The sequence below is a fragment of the Stegodyphus dumicola genome, chromosome 6 (genome assembly GCF_044657685.1).
Source record: "Stegodyphus dumicola isolate Sdum_Otavi_A_Nest chromosome 6, ASM4465768v1".
Taxonomy (NCBI): Eukaryota; Metazoa; Arthropoda; class Arachnida; order Araneae; family Eresidae; genus Stegodyphus; species Stegodyphus dumicola.
Window position 1 is genome coordinate 134376358 of NC_140773.1, and position 25522 is coordinate 134401879.

Genomic DNA, 25522 nt, shown 5'->3' on the forward strand with positions numbered 1-25522 from the left:
TTATTTGGACACAAAATCGGACTCTTCCTGAAATGACGTTTAATAGCCATTAGCCTTGCGCTACCAAAAAGGCCACAATTGGTGGCCATTTCATTACCATCCGGGACTCGAAGCAAGGCCCATCGATAGGGCAGTCAGGGTCACTAACTTCTCCCGAGCAGCGAAATATTAAAGCCTTTATGGAAGGCACTAGCCATTTTTAGGCTTTCGGCACTGTTAAAGCCAACAGTGGTGGTCATTTTATTATGAATAATTACTATGGCCATTTTATCATGAAGAATATAGACTTAATATGCGGCCATTATTACGTCTAATGAGGGGACAGACATTTTACATTCATCCCTTCTGCAGGATTCGAAACCAGGCTCGATATAGTGGTAGGCTCCCCTACCACTATATCGACCGGCCAGATGATGGAATTTGCTTTGAAATTATCAGTACGGTATAAAAGCAGCACTTTCTAAACTTTATATTTACACTAACTGACTCTTATTGAAAAAGGTATGAATTAGCTTCTCGAGGTAGAAATGTAAACATCACAGTTAAGGAGCCGGAGTGAACAAATGCAGCCTAGAGTCTTAAGTACAATTAAATGGTGAAAGGTTTTTGGAAATGCATAACAAACCGTTGAGTGGAAATGTAATTCTTTGGAACTAATATTTCGAAGTTAAAGAATTAAAGTTCTAAAAATTCTTTAAGCGCGTTTTATATTTAAGATTAATATCTAATAGGAAATGTGAAGAAAATTTAGATAGTAAAAGTATAGTGTCATGGATATCAGAAACTAGAATTTGTAATTTATTGAACGCTAAATTCATAAAAAAAAATTAAAAAAGCTATATTTAAACAACTAAAATCGTTCTTGATTCCACGATGAGATTCCGACTTTCAAGCGAAATTGGAATCCCTCTATATATAATCGCCAGCAACTCATTAGGATCTGATTTAATCTTTTTCGCATTTCTGAGCAAATTTCTTATTCCAAATTGTCAATTTGCTAATGATCATTATAAAATATCTGAATATAAATCTTAATTAATTTCAAAAATGCGAAAAATGTTCTCAGCAAGATAAAAGGCAATTTCAAATATAAAAATAGTATCCATTGAGAACAGTTCCTATACTTAAAATTAAATGAAATAAAAGTTAAGAAATAAATGAAATTAAAAACAAAGTAACTAAGGAAACATAAACATAAATGTTTTATTAAAATTGCATATTTTTATATTAATTGGCCAAAATTAATTTAAAATTTTGCTTGCAGTTTTACTCTTTCCAAAAGTAACTTTTTCAAAATGGCGCGCATACAGCAACATGCTTAAAATACCGCTAAGGGTTACCATGAATAAAATACGGTAGAGTCCATTTTACTGTTATGTTACAAGCTGATGCTCTACTTGTTGAAAACTGAGGCAGGATTGGGGGGGTGGGGTCATTGGCGCGCATTCTCTTACTATGTAACATGATTAAGCAAAATAAAATGACGTACCGTTCGTAGTAATAACTGTCTGGTATGATAAAGCAAAATTCATTAAGAAGTTCAGAGTAAGAACTAATAATTTTATAATTAACTGTGGCTGAAAATCAGTGCAAAAAGAAATAAGTTTACGTCTAAAAAATGAAAGAGGCCAGAAACTATGCAGTTAAATTACAAAAAACTTTACAGTTTACGTACAAAATATACAAATATTTTATATTAACAAAATATGCTTTCTTCTCCTCCTTTTCGGTTTCAGATGAACTTGTAAGCATAACTTTCTGACCCCTACTTGTTTAATGAAGAATTTCAGCTTCAACAATTGACCAAACAAATGTAAAACGTTTTGACAAAATTAAACTTTCTGATAAAAGAAGATTTTTTAATTTGAATACAATTAAACGTATTAACTGGAAATCCAATATATCTTGCAAAATAATAGGAAACACAATGCTGAATAAAATTAACAGAATTTAAAAAATAATCTTTGCAGAAATTGACGACTTAGAACATAAAATTATTTGACTTACACAAGTACTTAATGAAAATAACATACCAAAAGATCTTATTAATTATTTTCTTAAAATGGCTGACGTTGAATATCAGATTTAATTTTTAAACTAACAAATTATGACAACCTTATCTGAAACTGAGGAGAATGATTTGTAAGGATTAAAGATCTGTATATTTTGTAATTAAACTGTAAAATGTTTATAATTTAACTGGATATTTTCTGGCCTCTTTCCTTTTCGGATACAAACATATATACTTTTGCATTGACCTTCAGCCAGAGTTAATTATAAAATTATTAGTTTTTATTCTGAATTTCTTAATTAACTTTGTTGAATCATATCAGATAGTTTTTACTATGAACTTTGTCATTTTATTTTACTGAATCATGCCACATAACACATTACATTATATCAATCTCATAACGGATTGCTCAATAACGGATTGCTCAGAAAATCCAGTGTGTTCACAATTATAAAATTTTTCAATTGAAACAAATATAAAATAAAATGAAATAATCGACATTTTAACTAATCTTTTAACTAATATCAGTATTAATTCATGATATCCCTCTATATACTGAAAAAAATGATTTCGCAAAAATGATAACTATAATTTAGAAGATCTGAAGGAAAGAAATAAGCTGGTACGTATTTTATTATTCGAATTTAATTATTAAAAGGTAAGATTATTTTATACGTTCAAATATAAAATAGTTTGGCATTTTTCACTAAAGCGTTGAGTATACATGAGCTAATATATATGCTTTTATATAATCGTTACTTTTTCCCTATAACAACTACTTCAGGCCGGTCATGCAAGTGACTAGTAAGCTAAAATAAAGAAACACGGTATTTTCAACAATGAGTTATTGAAGCTGAAAGCATGAGCCAGTCAAACAAGCCGAAGATATTTGCATAACCTTGTTCACTGTGAGCTTTTAATAAATTGAGATAATATACATGCTGTTTCCTAGTGGTGACAAAGTCATAATGTCAGAAAACATAAAGAAAAGTTTTCAATAATGAAGAACAGACATCTTGCAGCACGCGTTTGCAGACGATTCATCAAGAAATTAATATTTTGCCAGTTGATTAAATATTAGAATTAAGGACGCCATCATCAGAATTAAGGCTTAGCAGTATTCATGAAACATGAAACAATCTCACTGGAAGGAAACATAAGAAATGTATGCTTCAATTAATCTTCTCCCCAACCTCTCTCAGGAAAGAGTGCAATTCGAAGTACTGACATTCCAAAGGGGTCCAACCTCTAGCACAACAACAACAAAAAAAAGACCCTTGCATTCAGTATGTACCCCTTACACAGGGAAAACTAATGAACCCCAAAATTGATGGGGGTGGGGAAATTAGGCGTTAGACCCAGAGTAGGTTGAGGGAAATATTCGTGGAAGCATTGAGGAGGAAAGATGGTTGCTATGTGATATGATGAAGGGCAGGAAGAGGAGTGATATTAAAAATAGTCTCCTGGTTTATTTCACCCACGCCCGCATGATCAATAGATGAGGGGGGGTTTCGAGAAATTCAGGTGCGTTTCCAGTAACAATGAATGGCTGCTCATGCAATGTCCATTAATGGAACTCAGTCGAAAATTCAACGACAAGTTTAATTGTCTATGAAATTCAAAGAATGTTAGATCCTTATCTCATAGAAATAAAATCCACTATTTATAGAATCATTGATTCTGATGGAAAATTTCCGATACATGTACAATATTTTCACATGAATATATAATGCCATTATCGAAAACTATTAAGTATTATGCTATATAATCTTAAATTAATTATTAAATATGATTCTATAAATGTTATGGGATTTCGAAGCTGTATTAATTTTAGAGATGTAAACGATATTACGAATTGATGCTATTGAAAGCAACATTTATAGTAAAAATTGGCCTAAAGTTTAAGATGACACAAACGTCAACAAGCACTTCAAGAGGCTGCACATATGTGAATTTACAATCTCATAGCAAATTGTAAATTTGTCGGAGATGATTTTAATCAAGTATTGTTTTCCTTGATTATATTCATTAGAGCCTTTTATACTTCTGAATGAATGAATTTGTTTTTAAAGCAATACTGTTAAATACCAGCTTTATTTAGATCCGCAAAGAAGCAATATTATTCCCAAGCTAAAATAAAGGCAAGCGCTGTATTTTGTGATAGTCATGCAGAAAAAAATTCATCTTGATGCCCTATTTCTGAAACCTTTATGAAGAAAATGGAATTATATTCCATTTCTTTCAGTACGAATTTCAATTCAAATCTTGCTAAAACTCAGTAATTTTTCATCATGGGCTCGTTCACAGCTGTGAATAAAAGAAGATTTAACGTCATTTTTTCCAATGTTTAAAAAGTTCTATGTCGTAGCATTTGTGAATTACTCGTACATAAATGAGTTCCATAGAGATATTAACATTTAGTTATCTATCAGACAGCATTCAATAATGATGACCCTTTACAGCGTTGCAGTGCAGATGACGTGTGATCTGGTGAGCATAACTGGTGATGAAAAAAACGTAATGAAATAGGAACTCGCATAATTCTACGAATGTTTATGTTAATTGTGATTAATTTTATAATAACAATTTTTTATTGAAATTTGAATTGCCCTGTAATATAATGAAATAGGAACTCACATATTTCTACGAATGTTTATCTTAATTGTGATTAATTTTATAATGACAAATTTTTATTGAAATTTGAATCGCCGTGTAAGAATTGGCTGAATATAAGACGACATCAGTTGCATTTTGAGACGGTTCCTATACATAAGCTTCTTATTTTCAAAGTATTCTTATAGGAACTTAATTATTTGAATATTATATTTTCATATAAAATTTTGAAAACAAATTTAATTTTAACCAAAACTTAAGGAGAAACTCATATACTTTATAATGCAACTATTTTAAATATTGTAAGATATTAACTCATTAATTCTATATATCAGTGGGATGTCATATGCAATTGTGATCAGCATATTCAGTTAGCAAATTGAAAACTTCACGCAGGTTCTTCCCCCCCCTAAAAAACACGGCTAAGCTTTCTTGAATACCACTTCATGATTTCACACAGTTAAAAATGATGAAACCTTTGGCGGATATATCTATATCGCACAAGCATATATATCAAAAAACAAAACGCAGGAATCTCTTACTTCTACCCAGAATGAACTATATCCGAAGTTCTTTGAAAAACAAAAATGGAAGATTATTTCTCACTATATCTGTCGGGAAGGTGTCGGACAAACGTACTTGTTGGGCAGCTGAGTTGTTGAGCAAGCGAATTGTCGGACAACAGAATGTCAATTGCTTACATATATCAGTTTGTTTGTTATTCTACCTTGATGAAACAATCTAAAAGTTATTTATGAAGTATGAATAACAATTTTAGATAATAAAAAGCACTTTCATCAAATTGCGATGCCCAACACCTTTATCAGGGCCTGCGAAAAACATGTAGCGATTTTGCGGTGTCATCATGAAACGGCACTGCAGGATAAGTGAAAATGTTTCGTGACGAGATATCATTGAGAAGGGTATAGATATCATTCATAATCGATAGTCAGAATGCCATTCTGGGTACGGAGAGCATCCAGAAAGGCAGAGACACAATTACGGACCGATGACAGCTTGGAGCAGGTCAGAATTATAAAACAAATTTCTAAAGACGCCAAACTGAAAACCACACAATTTAACTCTTTGTGACGCGTTTGCCTACACATAACGCAGCACCATGGACGCCCTCTGGCGGAAAAAAGAAAAGGATTCAGTTGAACGATCAAGGACCAAGGAAATGGCTTACGGAGCACCTTTACTGAAAAATGCAATAACCTCCACAACTTCGTAAAGAGAATATGAATAATTCAGAGGTAAGTTTAGAGATGAACGAGTGTTGCGTTTATATTAGTCGAAATGATAGACCGTCCTCGTATCGAATCGCAGTACTTGTACTGATGAATTCGCAAATATTAATTGTATGTACAGGGTGTTTCATAGATCATAGGACAAACTTAGAGGAATGGTGGAGCGTACTAAAACATGCATTTTTTTAAAAGAATGTAAGGTCTAAAGTGATGGGTTTAAGGCAGGAACGCAGGAACGCAAAAAAACGACACGAGAGAAAAATGTGTTTATGTACAAAATCAACGCAGAGTGCGTCTTTGTAGCAATACAGTATTCACAATAAATGTTTAAAATTGCGACCACCAACAATAATGCATGTTTGGTAACGTCGCAGTAGGGACTGAGGAACATTTTCAAAAACGACAGGCATTTTGCGCACCCTTGCAGTCTCAATGGATAGTCGTGCAACGAGGTCCTCCAGTGAGTCAACGGGAGTCTCGTAAATGATGCTCTTCAAATGCCCCCATAAAAAAATTCAAGCTGGATAAATCTGGCGAACGGGGTAGCCATCGAACGGGTCCACCACGGCCAATCCATCGGCCGGAAATTTCCAAGTACACTCATGTCCATAAATTAAGGAAAATCGGAGTCACGCGAAAATCGAACTCTAAAATAAATATATCACCTGTAAAATCACTAGACACATCTTCAAGAATCATATGCAAATTTCAGGAAGTAACCAGATGACACCGATGGTACGTCACAACGACGAGAGTGATATATAAGGAATACAGGCAAAGAAGTAAAATTGTTCGCAGGCGCTTTATAAGCATTTCAGTACAATAACCGAATAGTTAGAAACACAAAAGACGCATTTGGATGATTTTTTACGTGGTAGAATTATCGGCCGTCTGGAATGTGGGCGTCCCCAACTGGAAGAATCAGACGAACTTGGAATTGCCCAGAGTGTCATCTCCAGGCTTTGGCAATGATTCCAAGATGATGGTAATGTGAGTAGACGTTACAGCACAGGTCGCCCCAGAGTTACAACGCCGAATGAGGACCGATATTTGGCAGTTACTGCCAAAAGAAACAGGCGGAGCACAGCCTCAGACCTGTCTCGTCAGCTCTCTTCAGCCACTGGTACGACAATTTCAAGGCAAGCCGTGTACAGACGCTTAGGGCAGATTGGTCTATATGCTCGTAGACCTGTCAGATGCTTTCCACCTACTGCAACTCACTGTCACCTGCGGTTAGCCTGGAGTAGAGAGCATGCATTGTGGACACCACAACAGGGGGCTTGTGTGATGTTTTCCGACGCGTCCAGGTCTAGTTTGCAGTCTGATTCTCGCCGGACTTTCATATGGAGAACTCCAGGTACCCGTTACCACCAAGAAAACTTCATTGAATGACACCGTTACAGTGATGCAGGAGTGCTCGTTTGGGGTGGAATTATTCTGGGTACCAGAACTGACCTGCATAATCACGTTGGGACCATGACAAGCCAAATCTATCGTGACGTCATTCTGGAACAACATGTACGTTTGTTTCGTGGCGCCATGGGCGCACAATTTGTGTTTATGAATGACAACGCCCGTTCTCACCGTGCAAACATCGTAAGCGAATGCCTTCAGTCGGAGGATATCACCCGTATGGACTGGCCAGCATTCTCACCGGACTTGAATCCAGTACAGCATGTGTGGAACATGCTTGGCCGACGAGTTGGAGCCCGCCAACCTCCTCCTACATGACTACCGGAACTTTGGAGAGCATTGCTGTTTGAGTGGTGTAATATCCCCCAAGATCAGATCGATTATTTGATACTCAGCATGCCTAGGCATTGTACGGAGTGTATTGCATCGTCTGGGAGACATACAATGTATTAAGAATCATACCAACCATGTAATATTGGTTTTTTGTAATTTTTTTTTTGTAATTTTTTTTTTGTAATTTGCTCCAGGGAGAAAAAATCGCTATTTTTTTTAATAATATCAAACATATAGCATCTTTTTTGCTCTTTGCCTTTTGTTTAATAAATAAGCTTTACAAATAAGTCAAACTTGGTTTGCTTCTAACTCTTCCTTTGCCTGATTTTGCATTATCCTTAATTTATGGACATGCGTGTTATTGCAGACCCGCACGTGGTTATGGGGTGGTGCACCATCATGGTGGAACCACGTGCGATCACGAACGACAGTCGGAACATCCTGCAGAAATTCCGGTAGCACCTCTTGCAGAAAAATATGATAACATAAGCCATTTGTATGTGCAGGTATGAGGTATGGGCCTATGAGGTAGTCGTTAATAATATTCGCTCACACATTCACGAAGAAGCGGTTTGGAATGCATGTGAACGTGGGGGTTATGAGTTGCCCACACGTGCATGTTGTGGCTACTGAAGATGCCGTCCTGTAAGAAAGTTGCTTCTTCCGTGAATAGCACATCCAATGGGAAATCCGCCTGCGCCGCACACTGCTGCTGCGAGAACCAATGACAGAAATGAAGTCGAAGAGGGTAATCTGTCTCTAGCAAGGCTTGGACTCTGCAAATGGTATGGGTGCAAACCATTTTCATGCAATACTCTCCAAACGGTGGAATGACTCAGCTGCACGGTGGTCATCCTGACTCAGCTGCACGGTGGTCTCCAAACGGTGGAACGACGTGCAATAGCTTGTACTTGTCTGAGGTGATTCATGCACAATGTTCTAGAAGGATTCTTCAATGCCAGGTTATCGTGCACTTCTTCTTCCACTCCTAGTGTCAGAGGTGGCTTCAAATGACCTGTTTTCACACAGAGATCGATGCAACCTCTCGAACATTGTGTGCTTCGGCATACTCCTGTTCGGAAACCGTTCCTGGTACAACCGTAGCGCTGCTCTGTCTTTCCATTAGCAGCACCATACATGAGATTAGCTTTTTCCCTGTGCGTAAACTCACCCATCGCGCTCGACATCAGAGTTGCGAGTGATCCTCTGATGCATCGGATCGTGGTTTGTCCGGCTCACTACTGCCCTCTACCGCTGCATTGCCAGCCAATCACAGCTGCAGTTCCTATTACTCTTAGTGTTGCCTTTTTTTAACATTTATTGTGAATACTGTATTGCTGCAAGGAAGCCCTTTGCGTCGATTTTGTACATAAACACATTTTCTTCTCGTGTCGTTTTTTAGCGTTCCTGCCTTAACGCTTCACTTTAGACCCTACATTCCTATCCAAAAATTCCATGTTTTAGTACGCTCCACCACCCCTCCAAGTTTGTCCCGTGATCTATAAAACACCCTGTATATATATATATACATATACATATATATATATATATATATATGGTATTGAATTAACTGAAATTTATTGAAATCGAAAAAAAAAATTCTTATACTTGCGTAATAGCTGCAGAGTAAGATATAATAATAATTTCGTTACTAAAGATATACTGATTATATTATCTCCCAATATAAATTTTTAAAAAGATTTCTAAAAAATACATTGACTTAACGGAAATTCTACATTCAAAATGAATTATTTATATCACTCTACTTAATTTGGCTATAATATCTCAAGTTTTCTAAAATACAATAACTTAACGAAACTACAATTTTGTCCTTTACTAAATTTGCCAGTTTGGCATCATCATTATTACTTGAGTAAAAGACGAACCATCTCCGTATTTAGTAATTATTAATTATTGTTCATTGAACGGAGGATGGTTTGTTCCCCTTAAAAATCAAATAATTTTCGATCAATGAAGATAATTACGCGGGTTATAAATTTTTTTTTTCAAAGTTTGAATTTCTTTTTTTCATGATTTAAATTCAAGTACTTTTAAAATATTTTCTCCGAAATTATTTACCACGATTTAAATTCAAGTTTTTCGGTTCAAGTTAAAAAAAAAAATTCGGAATTAAATTTCTTACTTCTGTGTTACTTCATTTTGATACATTCTACTAAATTTATATTAAGAGATAATAATATAATCAATATTTCTTTAGTAAATAAATTATTATATGTATATATTATATGTTACTAATAATATTTTTACAAAAATATCTTAAAGTTGGCTTCAAAAGGAAGAGCGACAGTTTCCAGGGCAGCCGAGGTAAGTGAATTTTCACTAATATTATTAAAGAAATAAATTTTAAACACGTTACAAGTTAATAAAATTTAACATTGCGCCCTAATAGGATCTGTCAATAATTGCTGTTTTCCTTTAAATTAGCTATTTAAACTGTCGAAATTGATATTAGTGATAACGAAAATATATATTAAAATTAATTACTTTTATTTATTTGATTTTTAATATTTTTAAGCTAAAAGGTATACTTTATATTTAACATCAAGGCATTACTTTGCAGATTTCATTTAACAGATCGATATAAAACAGGGTGTATCCTGAAATATAGTGGAAGACCCATCAGCGGCCGAGCGGTAAAGTCGCTGAACACTGGTAGTTGGTCCGAGGTTCGAATCCCGCGAACGGGCTAGCTGCATGGGTGTTTTCATGGTTTTCCCCATGTGTAACGTGTATACAGGCCAGTTTCCATTAGAAAGTCCTCCACGAAGGCATCCCTTGACTTAGGCAGATAGCCCTCGAGGCTTTACCGTAATTAAATAACCTAACCTGAAATATAGTGGGAGAATTCAAGGTTTATTGATGTTCTGAATGAAAGTACAAAAGGAAATTCGATGTTTGAAAAGATACGTATATCTAAGTCAAATTATTCTTCGTCGCCTGTTCAGGTTCAAATTATCTGCCATTTTAACCATAACTCTTAACTTATATAAACATTAATCAGACAGTCTCATATTTTTCTAGAAATATTAATAGTTTCTTTTTATGTAAACCACGAATCATTGTGACAGGAAATAAGGACTAAACATTAAATTTCTCACCTCTAATGATCCTGCTATTTTTGTTTATACCTTTGGGAATATGAGAAGCCTGAAAATGAAACCGAGACAAGCAAAAATTAATATAATAGTTTTGATAATAGTAAAATTATTAATATAATCTCTACTTCTCATTAGAACAGATTCATTCCTATTTCATTGCATTTGACTATTTTTTGAATTTGTTTCGAAATCTTTAATAGCATCACTGCATTTCCTGAAAACGAAAATTAGAAGCATGAAATAATCACTGACTGCAAGTATTACTGCAAAATTCTAAATGAAGTGTAAAGATCAGAACGCGTTTTATTTCAGAGTAAAACACGAGAAAATTGTGCAATGTCTTAATCGGGACTCAACCTCCGGATTGCAGATGATATCACCAGGGCAGACTACAAGGAGGGGAAAAATACCTTACAAAATAACCTCCTAACTGATATGGGAGTAAGTGGGGCTTACTTCTATGCTGAAGGGCTTTTGTTTGAATTAGAGGTAAATATGAAAATTCATAACTACAGTATTTTTGTGTAATGATCAAATTTCAAATCGCTAGTTCCTAACACATTCAGGAAAGCTAGTGTGAGCGAGAAGTTTCAAAAAGAAATCTATGGGTTCCATTGAGGTTTTTTTATTAATGGCGGGCACTAGGTATTTTTAGACTTTCGTCACTACTAAGGCCAGAAGTAGTGCACATTTTATTATGGAAGCACCTAACAGGAGGCCACTGTTACCATCTATGAGCGGGCAGACAATTTACAGCCTTGTCTTCTCCGGGATTCGTACCTGGACTCGTCGGTAGCGCAGTCGGCTCTCCTAACCACTATACCATCTGGACGGCTTGAGGTCAAATGTATCCTCTAATGCGTTTAAAGTCCTTATAGAATATAAAACGACGTGAAATGATTAATTTATCTTAATTCTGTTCGCCAAAGAATTTCTACATTTCGATTTGAAATAAAGATGCTCTGTGAAAAATAGAAACTTCATATGTTGCTAGATTTGTTCGTTTTCTTTCAAAAACACAAGGAGTGAGAGGGGAAACGGAATTGAGGCAGGACGTCTTTTTGGTGTGCTCCCGAAAAAGCGAGTTTTTTCTCAGCAATTTTAATCCTACGAATACAATTCTTACATTAAATAGTGCTCGAAGTATCCCTGTACATTTGGATACCTCATATGTGTGTGTGCGATTTGAATTAGTTGAGTTACTAGTGTTTTTGCGCCATCAACAAGGGAAAACAGGCAGCAGCAATTTTACGGTGAGCGTGCCAACCTACTAAGTCGACACTGCGACGGAAGGGTGCCGCGGAGCCACCACGTGGTTATCGTAGTAGGCATAAGAATCTAGTGATTTCCAGCAGTGCCACAAAGTGCTTAAAAGTTTAAAAAATCAATATCTTGGAATATAATCATCGCAGGAATCCCATCTAAAGAAGATTAAGGTAGGGTTCTTATAATCTACCTCCTAAAAACTTCAATAGCCTCTAACTGTGTAATCTCAAATTTTGATAATATGACATAGAATTCTTCGTTCAATTCAGCGGTAAATCTACCAGCTTTAAAATGTGTAATTCTTAATACATTCATATCTTGTTTAATAATTACAGTAGAATCCTCATCTAAATAAGTTTTACCTTGTTTTATGCTCCATCTGATTATGTGTTTATTTTAATTCTTTTTCATTATTCTGTGTTTTGTTTATTTAGTATACATGTAACGCTAATGCTATTTGTTATACTGTATGATACTTTCAAAGTGCTAAAATTGCCTAAATACCTAAACCAATATCTCTGCTTAAAATAATCCTAGAATTTTCTTCTGCACAGATTTTAAATCAGTATTGTATTTTTATGTGTATATATATAGAGTCATATATTTCTTTTATGTGCATCTGTAATAGTTGTATGTCTTAATTCACTGCCGGCACAATCTAGATAAATTCTAAGTCCCCAGCAGGACGGCCATATTGCCAACCCTGCCAAAATCTCAGCAGTAGCTGCGCAGGGTCCGTCCATGTAGTTCGGATATAACTTCTGCCTTGTATTTAATTGCTATTAACATTGACCTCTCATTGAAATTTTTGCTTTTATATACTGTGTCTGCTATCATGTATTGTATAGTGTGCAACAGCATTTACAAAAATCTCTAAGTCCGGAGTCGGACAAATTCTGCGTTGCACTTAATTGCTATTAACATTGATCTCACATTGAAATTTTTGCTTTTATATACTGTGTCTGCTATCATGTATTGTATAGTGTGCAACAGCATTTACAAAAATTTCTGGAGTCGGACAAAGTAAATAGACAACTTTTGTTATTATTATCACCAGAGGTTCCTAAGCCTAAATCTCAACTTTTTAACCTAAGCCCCCTTCTTTAATTATAGTACTAGACACACCAAACTCTAATAAAAGATCCCCCTAGTCTTCCCCTTTCAATAATAAATAACTTTCATTGAATCTCTCCTATTAGTTACCCCTCAAAAAATACTTTTTCATTAGCTTTAATTTCGTTTAATTTCACTTAATTTCTCCTATTTCACAGCCCCTAACACCCAGATACTAACCAAACCTAAAATGTCTTAATCCTCTCTTCCTCCTCTTTCTGAAAACCTATCACTCAATAGTTTCAAAATTACAAGCCCTCCCCTCATTTTTAATATTTTTTTTTATTTTATTTTATTTTATTATTATTATTATTTTTTTTTTACCTTTTTATTTTCCGTTTTTTACTTTTTATTTCTCCTATATCTTCCCTCCTAATACACTTAGTCTTGTAATTCTTTCAGTCTCTCTCTCTCAGCTTGGCCTCAGGTTTTCAACAATATTACACTTTAGAACCTCCCTTCAAATTTATTTTCTCCCTATTTTTAATCACTCCTTATTAGCATTTTATTTCTCTTCCAACTTCCCAACTAATAGTAGTAACTCTACCGTACCACTTCTATTTACCAACATAAACTCCCTCCTTCATTCTACCACCATACCCTCATATCTATACTAATTAATATTTTTTCAATGAGTTTAATTAACCTCTTGTCTCTCATTTTCACTTCTAATTTCCACTAATCAGCACTCGTAACAGTCTCAAAACTACACAACAGAACCCAGCTTTTCTCTTATACCCCTGCGCCCTCCTGACTTACCCTAAAACACATTAACTAATTATTCCGTAGATTCTCCCCCACTTTCCAATCTTAACGTAGGACTTGCGCATCAGTACTCACCACCCTCATTTCCGAGCCTCTGGCGTATCTCCTGGGAATGTCAAGATATATACTGCTGCTTTTCTGTATTGAATTGATTAATACTGTTAATATTCTGCATTGAATTACCCATTTACCTATTATCATACTTGTGAAATTACATTCCTGCATACATTCAAAGTGCATTTTCTTATTTACTAACTTTGCTATCCTCACCACTTGATGTCGCATCTTCACTGTCCGATTCACTTACTTTAATGTCCTGTGATATCACAAATTAAGCATATGACTGGTGGTGCCACACTGTGATATTAAGTGCTTACATCACGCATTCTCCCACCTTGCATACCTTAGTGTCCAACATAACAAGGGCCTTTTTAATCAGTGCATTTCAAGAATCAACGTATCCGCTCTGACATGTCGCGTCCCTCGTTTCAACCGACCGACACAGAGAATACCCAGTCGCAAGGCATTTTAGATCCTGAAGCTTTATTGGCATCGGACCTATCTCACGAAGAACGTGTAGCCGTCCTAGCAGGAAACATTCGGCAGATCTCTGCAACGTTTCGAAGAAATAAATTCCTATTAACCCAAGATTTAAGGGAGCAATTGGAAAAGTCCTTAGACGTCCTACAAGAATTAGCACTTGCAGGACCAGCATACGCACCAAAGCCAGTAACTGAAGACACATGCACTAATACTTCTACCTTTGTGTGCTGTCAAGCAGTTCACGCCTCCACACACCCTGTGCAACAGCTCAATAGCGAACCAGCTCTGACTTCGCAGTCCAATACCTCCATTCCGACGTTCGCTGAGGTATTGCGTAAATCCAGAATACCTAGCATCATAATCAAGCCCATCACTAAGAAACCCACTGGAGAGCTAAGGAAAGAACTACAAGCAAAAGTTCCCCTTACAAAGATCCCAGTCACAGTGGAAAAAATACAACCTACGCCACAAGGAGGATTAGAGGTATTCTGCCAGACAGCAGAGGAACTTGACCAACTGCAACAGCATATACAAAAAGCCAACATAGATGTCGACGTCAAGAGACGCCAACGACGACGACCGAGGATTGCCATACACAACGTTCCTGAGAGCACCAAGCCGGAGGAGATCATCTCCGAGCTTGGTACGACAACGGGAACATCGTCTAAGCTCTACAAGGCGCTATACCGACTTAAAGAAAGGCGACCAAAGACAGTCAAGTGGATTATCGAATGCGCAGCAGAAGGATTTGCCGCCGCAACCAAAGCCCGACGCATCTTCACTGCATGGCAATCCCATGGCATATCTGAATTCATTGGCATCAGGCGATGCTATCGCTGCCAGCAGTTCGGGCACAGTCAAGACGCATGCAGGTCAAAGAAGATGTTTTGCGGCTTCTGCTCCGGCCCGCATCCAACCAGATGTTGCACAGCTGAGCAGCCCTCATGTATTAACTGTGGGGACTCAAACTGTAGATGGGGCACAAGATACAACTTCTTTCACCCGACTTATGCTACCGAATGCCCAATGTCTACCAGCGGGCAGTCGATACAATTCGCAGCAATACGGATTATTAATGACAGACCAGCTTGCACGACCTCGTTATGTGAAAACAGTAAGCAGATGAAAGATTCATCAACGACAAAGGATGCACTTAACATAATGCAGTCGGAACGACAATCAGAAACCAGGTGCCTGCAGATCAACCTACAGCATGCACGTGCAGCAACATCGCAGACAGCTCTCTACGCTGCAGAGGAACGAATAGACCTAATCTTAGGTCAAGAACCATACTGCAGGAATGGTAAAGTAGTCGGCTTCCCCTTACAATGAAGCATTTATCAAAAAGAAGATATCGATCAACCACCAAGAGCATTTATAGCAAACTGCAACCCCAAATGGTCACCATTAATGATAGCAGCCGAAAGGGACTTTGTAGCAATACTATTAGAGGTACTAAATCTAACAGTGGTTCTGGTTTCAATCTACTCTCCACCAACAGAAGAAGCAGACCCCACATTAGAACGCATACAACGATTGATGAGATCGCACCGAATAGCTAACATACTATTTGCTGGAGATTTTAACGCACACAGCACCACCTGGGGCTATGCAATCACAGCTCCTAAAGGCCGCATACTCGAGGACTTTGTTCACAGCAGTAACCTCGTAATTCACAATCGTTCGGATGCACCGCCTACATTCAATAGACTACACTCGCGCGGCTGGCCAGACCTTACCATCACCACCCAACAGATGGCACCCATACTGCAAGACTGGACAGTCGTCGAAAACCTTAGTATCTCCGACCATAATTATATACGGTTTAATCTAGCAAATAGCACAGCCACCTCTATTCTTAAACGGTACAATCTCCCTGGACGGAAAGTTCGAGCATTCACAGCCATCATTAGAGCCCGTCTGGCACCTTTTGCAACCGCAATAAGACAGGCCAACAGCAAAGAGGCCCTCCAGAACCTCACCCAAGACATCTTAACCGCAATCAAGAAGGCATGTGATGAAAATCTTCCCCTGCGCACGGCCAAAAGAATCACAACGCTGAATTGGTGGAATGGCACGCTTCGAAGTCAACAACAACGGTGTCGTGCTCAACGGCGACGCCTAAAGCAAGAGCGCAGACATAACCTAGAAACCTCCACCCTGCTCATTTACCAACGGGAGCGAGCACTCTATAAGCGAATGATTCTGGAAGCTAAGATAAGCAGCTGGAGAAAATTCTGCACAGAAACTACGACCACCTTTGGTATCCACCACAAAATCGCAGCTGGCAAACTCTTCAAGCCGGCAACTCTCTACCGCCAGCCAACGCCAAATACTAATGACCATCTCACGGAGGCTACGTTATCAGAGATCCTAAGGACAGTCTTCACCAAGGACAACCCGACAGAAGACACAGCCTTTCATACCATCGTCCGAAACCAGCCTCTTGAAATAAATACCATGGATGACCCTGATATTACAACTGCAGAAATACTCCAGGTCCTGCGCCAGCTTCCGCAGCGTAAAGCACCTGGACCAGATGGCATCGACAACCGGATAATAAAATTAATAGTGCGAACAAATGTCAACATCTTCCAAGTGCTATTTAATCAGCTTCTTCGTACCGGGACATTTCCCAGGTGTTTCAAAATCGGTCATGTAGTCTTGTTCCTGAAGAAGAACAAAGATCCTACGAGACCAGAGTCATTCAGACCGATCTGCTTACTCTCTACCCTGGGTAAGGTTTTCGAAAAGATACTCATGACAAGGCTAAGACACCATCTGCACAGAACCCGGTTCCTGAGTCCAATTCAATTTGGCTTTAACCCAGGTAAATCAACACTACATGCTCTGATGGAAGTCAAAAACCAAATACTGGCTAACAGATCCTCTGGCTACCACACAGCGTTCATTTCAATAGATCTCAAGAGCGCTTTTGATACGCTGTGGTGGCCAGCAATATTACAAGCTCTACGAACCGCTAACTGCCCAAGCAATATTTACAACACTATCGTAAACTATTTATCGGACCGCCGGCTGATCCTTCCACATAACAGCGGAATTATAGAACAAGATCAGACACAGGGATGCCCGCAAGGCTCATGCGCCGGACCGTTCCTATGGAACATAACCTTCAACGGAGTCCTCAACAACCCATGGCCTGACCATACAAGGATTATCGCTTACGCAGACGATACAGCCCTAATCGTCAAAGGAAGAACCAGGGAAAAGCTCCAGGCCAATGCAATCGAATCCTGCTCCCTTTTTCAGGAAAGATGCACAGCCCTAAAACTTCAAATAGCAGAGGCCAAATCTCAAATTTTGCTCGTCCCAAAAAAAGGCGAATCGCTGGCAAGACAGCCAAGGATAACTTTAAACGGACATCGCCTCCGCATCACTCCAGTGCTGAAATATCTAGGAATTATCTTCGACACCAAATTAAACTGGATCCCCCATGTGCTGGAGCTGAAAAAGAAAACTGCAAGATTAGCCCAACAACTAAGATATATGCAGGGCTATAAATGGGGTCTCAATCCCTATATCCAGAAAACGCTTTACACAACAGTAGCCGAGAAAGTTATAACTTATGGAGCGGCTGTTTGGTCAGCGCCTATGCAGAGCCGCAAAGTCAAGCATCTACTTAGCATACAAAGGCCTTTTCTCCTGAATGTCACCAAGGCCTTCCGAACATCCCCTACAAATGCGTTATGCGTACTAGCGGGATTGCTACCGCTCCATCTCAGCATAGAAAAGGAAGCAGCCTATCAGGAGATCACTCAACTTGGCAATCTAACCACCTTCAGAGACGAGCTATACTCACCAGCCGAATTTGAACAATAGATGATACGCCTTGCCGATCACCCCTCAACGCAGGGACAGGGAGTAAAGATTAGCATCAAGCAAAACACCAATGTAAAGGAAGATGATCTAGTCTATTATACCGACGGGTCAAAACTAGATGAAAATACAGGTTGCGCCTATGTTTCCCTCAGACAGCAAAGCACAATAGCACAATGGAAAGGTCACCTGGACACAAACAACAGAGTGAAGTAATGGCCATCAAACAAGCTCTACTTACGATAATCCAACAGCGGCAAAGAGACAGCTTCATTATAACAGACAGCCTCTCCTCTCTGTATGCAATTGTGAACCCTGTGCACAGCTCCCCACTGATTGCAGAGATTCAGACACATCTGCGCGACCACAGCCATCTTAACACCAGGATAGAATGGACCAAGGCCCACGTTGGCAACAGGGGGAAAGAGCAAGCAGATCAACTTGCAAAGGAGGCTGCAAGAAACATCAATGCGGAACATATCACCATCCCTTGGCCAGTTTCATATTTAAAGAAAAGTCTGAAACACAAGGCAAAATCCGTTTGGCAGGAGGAATGGGATACTGGTGAGACAGGACGCCGTGCTCACTATCACGTCCCTACGGTAGACTCAGACCGTCTCATAGTGCATGCACAAATGGTCCGATACATTACCGGACACGGTCCTTTTCCCGTGTACTATGAAAAACACGGGATCGCACAAAATGCACATTGTATATGTGGTGAGATGGGCACCCCAGATCATTATGTTACCCAATGCCCGCTTACAGCAGATCTGCACCTGCCAATTCCAACTACAAACACGCAGGCTTTCTGCAGATTTATGGTTAAAGACAAACGTACTGTCCGAAAAATCAACGAGATAGTTGATAAACTCATGAACGTGGGCACAGACTTATGTCTAATCTAAAGCAAACGTGCTAAGCTATGATATGCAAATGCAAGGTGGAGTGTGCAACGCCATTTACCATGTGCCATGTATCGTGTAAATTAAAAACCATGTCATACAAACTCCATGTATATATAACTATCGGCATGATGTGCTACGAGCAGCTCACAAACTAAAACTGTAAATAATGCAAATGAACTGAGTCAGTAATGAACATTACGCACTGAGGTCAGTTATCGTGCATATAACTATGCACTTTGCAGCGCGTATAACTGCCTTCAACAGAACAGCAACGTGTCAATACTGGCAAATTACGCAATGCAGGACAGTTCATGTACTACGCGTACTAATACCATCACATCCATATACCGCGACCTATTCTAAGGTGCGAAATGTAAGTAATGGAGAAATGCACAGATGCAAAATTCTGCAGTAATATGCTAACTGTAAATGCAAAGTAATCTATGTATATTAAGGAATGCTAATGTAATCCATTATATGTTTTTGTACATGGTAAATATATTAATGTAATGATTAAGCAATGTATTATAAGTGTAAAGAACTTCGGTACAGAATAACATTGTAAAGCTTACCGGCTTAATTATAAGGAGTAATGTAATATGCACTTTCGTATAAGTTAGTCAGTATAATTTATCCTGCATAATGTTTCACCAGTGCATAACAAATTTCCCTGCGTGTAACTTAACACGCATCATGTATATACACCCTTCTGTGCATAATGTTTTTCCTACGTATCACTAATTTCCCTGTGTATAATTTAATGCGCATCTTGTGTTGAATGCGCAGCCAGTGCAAAACAACATTATTACAATCTGATGATAATGTATCTGTTACCAGTATACGGTATATTAGGAAAGAAAATTAATATTATAAGTATTTGGAAGTTAATGTAATGTTAAGGTAAGGCGTTATTTTGTCTTGTCAATCTGATGTGTAGAATATAATGTAATGTGTAAACCATGTATCGCAATATAAAATATGTAGTGTAGTATGTACTGATAAACTATCCTGTTAATTTGATATGTAGTACATTATCTAATACGTAAGCCAAGTATCGTAATATGTAATGTAATCGTAATAGTGTCATATGTATCATAATATATAATGTAATATGTAATACAATCGTATTAGTGTCATATGTATCATAATAAATAATGTAATATGTAATGTAATCGTAATAGTGTCATATGTATCATAATATATAATGTAATATGTAATGTAATCGTAATAGTGTCATATGTATCATAATATATAATGTAATATGTTATGTAATCGTAATATTGTCATATGTATCATAATATATAATGTAATATGTAATGTAGTCGTAATAGTGTTATATGTATCATAATATATAATGTAATACGTAATGTAATCGTAATAGTGCCATATGTATCATATTATGCAATGTAATATGTAATGTAGTATGTACTGATTAATGAGCAACATGACACAGAATGCAAAGCCCAACTGAAGAAATGTGAATGCAAACTTTATAATAGTATTATGCATAACGATGTAGGCAGTGTATCGAGAAGCCTATCATGTGAATAAGTTATCCTGTATAATGCAATACCTGTGTATAACTAATTTCATGTGAATAATCTAACCCGTATCGTGCTTATAACCCCCTATTGCGTATAATGTTCCTATGTATCATTAATTTCCCCGTATATAATGTAATGTGTACCCAGTGTATAATGATAATATAATGCGTATCCTGTGTCTAATGCGAATCCTGTGCAAAATAACCCTTTTATAATGTACCAATATAGGGTTTATTAGAAAAGAATTTTAATGTAATAAGTTGATGTGAAGTTAATGTAATGTTAGGATAAGGTATTAATTTGATATGTAGTATATAATGCAATGTGTAAATCATGTATCGTAATATATAATGTAATATGAAATGTAAGATAAAGGTGGACGTGGTGCTGTATTGATTAACCCAAATGGTAAAGGGACAGTGCCCACGTCCTCCGTCGCTTATCGCTTCAAAAACACAATCTGAAAACATTCCCAGACTTATACTTCTCTTCCGTCTTCTCATCGTATCCATCTACACAGAGCTGTCGTGGCCTATTTTCATAAAACTTCCAATCTCCCCATTTCCCTCCAGATTTCCTGAAAGGAAATTTCTTTTGAGGCTAAACTTTACATATTTTTACATTTTCAGGGCATGAACGAACTTTTACATTATTTGTTTCTTACTTCTCATTTTTACTGCATTTGTTGTTTCTGGTGTGACGTATTTCTCCGTGACAGATGCATCCCTGCATAGCTTTTCTCAGCCCTCTGTACTCGTGTTGACTGCTCACGACTATTTCCATGTAAAACTTTAATTACTAATTAACCACATTTTCCATTGTTGAGAAATTCTTCGCCTGAAATTAGATGATACCTTCATGGATATTATTTTAGACTACTACCTAAAACGAGTTTGCTTAAAATAGGTTAAGTTCTAGTATAAATAGTTTCATTAAATAAACTGCATTTAATAACGGATTAATTAAGTAAAATATTTTGCATATATAGATTTTAAATAGTTAAGGTATAACTAACATATGTTACTGCAGGCTAATAGTCCCGTAGCTCTACAAATTAATGATAAAAGTGTAATGATATAATTATTTTAACTCTGCATAACAAGACTTGAGTGCACAAGCGAGAGCTTTATTTTAAGCCTTTCTAACCAGCTGTTAAATAAAGAAACTTCATTTAATTTTCAATGAGGTTTGGTTTGATTTATTTGATTATAGCAAAGCACTCGAGGGCTATCGGCGTAAAGAGAAGGATGCTTTCTAGGAGAAACTAGCTCGTACATATATGCACGTTATACATTGAGAAAACCACAAAAACGCCCATGCAGCCGGCCCGTTGACAAGATTCGAACTTCGGATGGAATTAATAGATTTTAGCGACTTTACCGCTCTGCCGCTGGTGAATCATTTTTAGTGAGAAAGCTTCAGTTGGGATAATTTACTCACTAAAATTTACATCAATGAGGCAAATCCAAAATATCAAAGTTGCAATATATCGATAACGATAATTTCACAACTAAGAAGTCAATAAGTTGATAGGCTTGTGTTTGTTTTCCATCTTTATGATCAAGTTCACATATTCTTTGAGCCTACCAGTGGCCATTGACTATTAATACTTAATTTGATTTAGGTTTGATCCCAGACGAATGGGCTGATACACGGTGGTTTTTTCCCATGTATAACGTGAATACGAGCCAATTGCCCTCCGAAAGTCATCTACGAAGGCATCCTTCCTATTAGGCAGGTAGTCCTTATGACTTTGCTGTATTCAAATAGCCACACCTAACCGCATATTGTTCTGTAGAGAAGAACAGAATGACCGTAACGTTTTATTGCCAGCGTAGATTTTATAGAGTTCCTCACTGTGTAATTCTAAGTTACTGTTGGAAGTGAAGAATCCTAAGAACTGATAAGCGAATAATCGCTTGAGCTCATGTGACAGGAAACAAGATAGAAGGGTAAAATAACCCTTTATTATTCCACCTAAAGTTTAACAGAACTCCGTCTTGGAGTGTATTATAAAGCCGACACTTCGGCTTGAAATTAAGAGACTAAGAATAATACTAACCTAATCTTAACTAAAGGAGATATAGCCGAAGCTATCAAGATTCTAACAGAATTGGCCCCTTATCGTTAAGAGACTGTGAAGCTCTCAAGAGCCTAAAGTACGGCCGAGCGTAATAATAGTTTACGAGAGAGTAGTCTAAAAAGGCGGATGCGTGCAGCCAGAATACCTGGTATCTCTCTCCCTAAGACCGAAGAACTTCGCAGTTAAATACCGCTCTTCCTCATTATGTATTCAGACGGGATTCTAAAACTACGTTCTGGCCGGAAGTAGTAATTTTAAGTTAAGAATCGAGAGGAAAGGAACTTTAACTCAAAATTTAACTGTTAATAAAATTAACAGTATCCTATCTATATATCAGCTTAATCCTAAAAGCAACATTTAGTTAAAATCTGAACAGAAATATTAAAATAACAACAGAACCAATAGGGAACATATTTAAATTTTCTTACTTTATTTTGTATTAGAATGTTGCTATGCAAGTGTTTTTCAATTCACGTTTAGTGCTATATTCTAGAGAATATCTTCAATAAAGTGACGAGCCCAAATATTTTATAGCTTACTTTCTATCAACAAAACATTTAATTTCATATGTAGGAAGATATGTGGCTGTATGCTATCTGAAAATGAAACGTTCTCTATTGTACTTCATGAGCGTATAGCTTTCCATTTAAAATTCTTAATGTCTTAATTTTATAGATTTTTACTTGCTTCAACTCAAACAATTCATTTTTTTAACAAAATTCTTAACTTCGATTTTCCAATTTAATATATCACGATTCGAATATTTTTCTTCAACTTTCTATTATTGGTTCAAGAGGAAATTATCAACCAATGAAGAAAAGAAATAGAACAGGAGGGGGGAAAAGAAAACTTAAACTTGGGTTCTGATTGGCCCCATGAGCCCCAGCTGTTTCACGACGTCAACGATTTCAGATACGCAATCCCTACTTTAAAATGCAAGAATTTAATTAATTTTCAGCCTTCAAGCAAAATGGAAGAGGCAGAAGAGGGAAAGTTCACAGGGAAAAAATAAAACTCGAGTTGTACCATAAAAATTCACTCAAGGAATACATTTTTACTTAAGACTAAAGTTCAACAATAATTTTCAACTCTTTCCCAAGGAAATTCTGAATTCACCAGGGATCGGGAGAAATTTTAATCAGGGTACCGTATGAATTATAAATTTGTTAATTACAATCGTGGTCGTATGTGGGTCTCTTTGCTTTATGCCCTGATTTTTTTTTTTTTTTTTTTTTTGCATGATTTGTATTAAGGATGATATTTTTTCTCCTTTGGGAGGACCGCAATTTCATTTTATAGCCCAGGGATTCATGAAAGATTTCACATAGAAGCTGCAATTAAATTTTAATGTTTTGATTTGCAACCGCTCTAGAATAATTGCATTGAATCATTGGTCTCTCGAGGGCAACTTAGGCAATTTTTAAACAAATACCTTTTTATGATCCTAATTCGTAAACGAGGCGTGACGAGAATGAGAAATAAAAAAGAGAAAATTAAATGCGAAATCTTGTTCAAGTGAATGACTTAATTTTTTCGGCATAATTCTTAAATTTTTAATTGTTTTTAATTTTTAAAAATACATATAGCAATGAAAATAAGCATACGATACTAACATGATTGTTAATTGTTCACATACATTTACACAACGGGCATCACGATTAAAAATATTGATTAAACTATGTGTTAAAAGTCTACAAAAAATAATACAATTCTCAAACTACATGCGAACTAAAATCTATTGCATACTGATTATCTCATTTTTAAGGAATTTTTAAATTCTGCTCTGTATGTTCTCTGGGTGTAAGTGGTTAGATCATCCAGTTAGCAGGAATTCGTGGTTCGAGTCCTGGAGAAAGCACAGTTGCTTTTTCACATTTTCTATTTCGAAAGCCTACTGAGTTCCTGCACATCTAGCAAACGTTTTTTAATTTAGACGCAGCAATTAATATATTTTCTTCATTTAGACGCAGCAATTAAGATATTTTGTTCATTAAAACGAACGCAAATATTTGTAAAATGTCTTTCTGTTTCCCATTTCGTCAAATTTTTGTTTATTGAATTCATACCGTTGCGACTTCCTCCCAGTCACACACACATATATCTTAATTCACATGCATAAATGAATTGTTTTATAATTAATTTTTGATTTTTCCACCGTCTATATTATCTAGCAATGCGTTTCTTAAACAAATCATTAAATTAAGATTAGTAAAATAGATTTTTCTAATTAATTTTAATCAGAGTACCTTAGTTCCGCATATAAGACTAAGGATAGGAAATTCAATCCACCTGACAAAACCTACATCTGAAAGCGATTGCCAGTTTATGTAATTAATATGTATACACTGGTGAAATAAATTAAGAGAATTTTCATATTTGGCCTACAATCTCCAGAACTACTAGACAGATTTTAATAAAATTTGGTGTGAACATAGGTTGATATAATACAAACAAAATACACATTCAACAGTTATAATAGACACACATGTTCGTGTGTAACACTCATGGGAGTATAAAGGTTTGAAACAGCGGTTGCAGAAGACACAAAAGAAATTGATTAATAGGAGGTATGGTCCCCTGTTACAGCCATACAGGCCTCGCAGCGTGATGTCATACTAGAAGTAAGGCAGTTTATCAGTGTCTATGGCAATTGGTTCCATTCATTCAGCAATGCTGCTTTCAGTTCCTGAATGGATCTCGGAGAGGGCTTGCGAGTTGCAATTG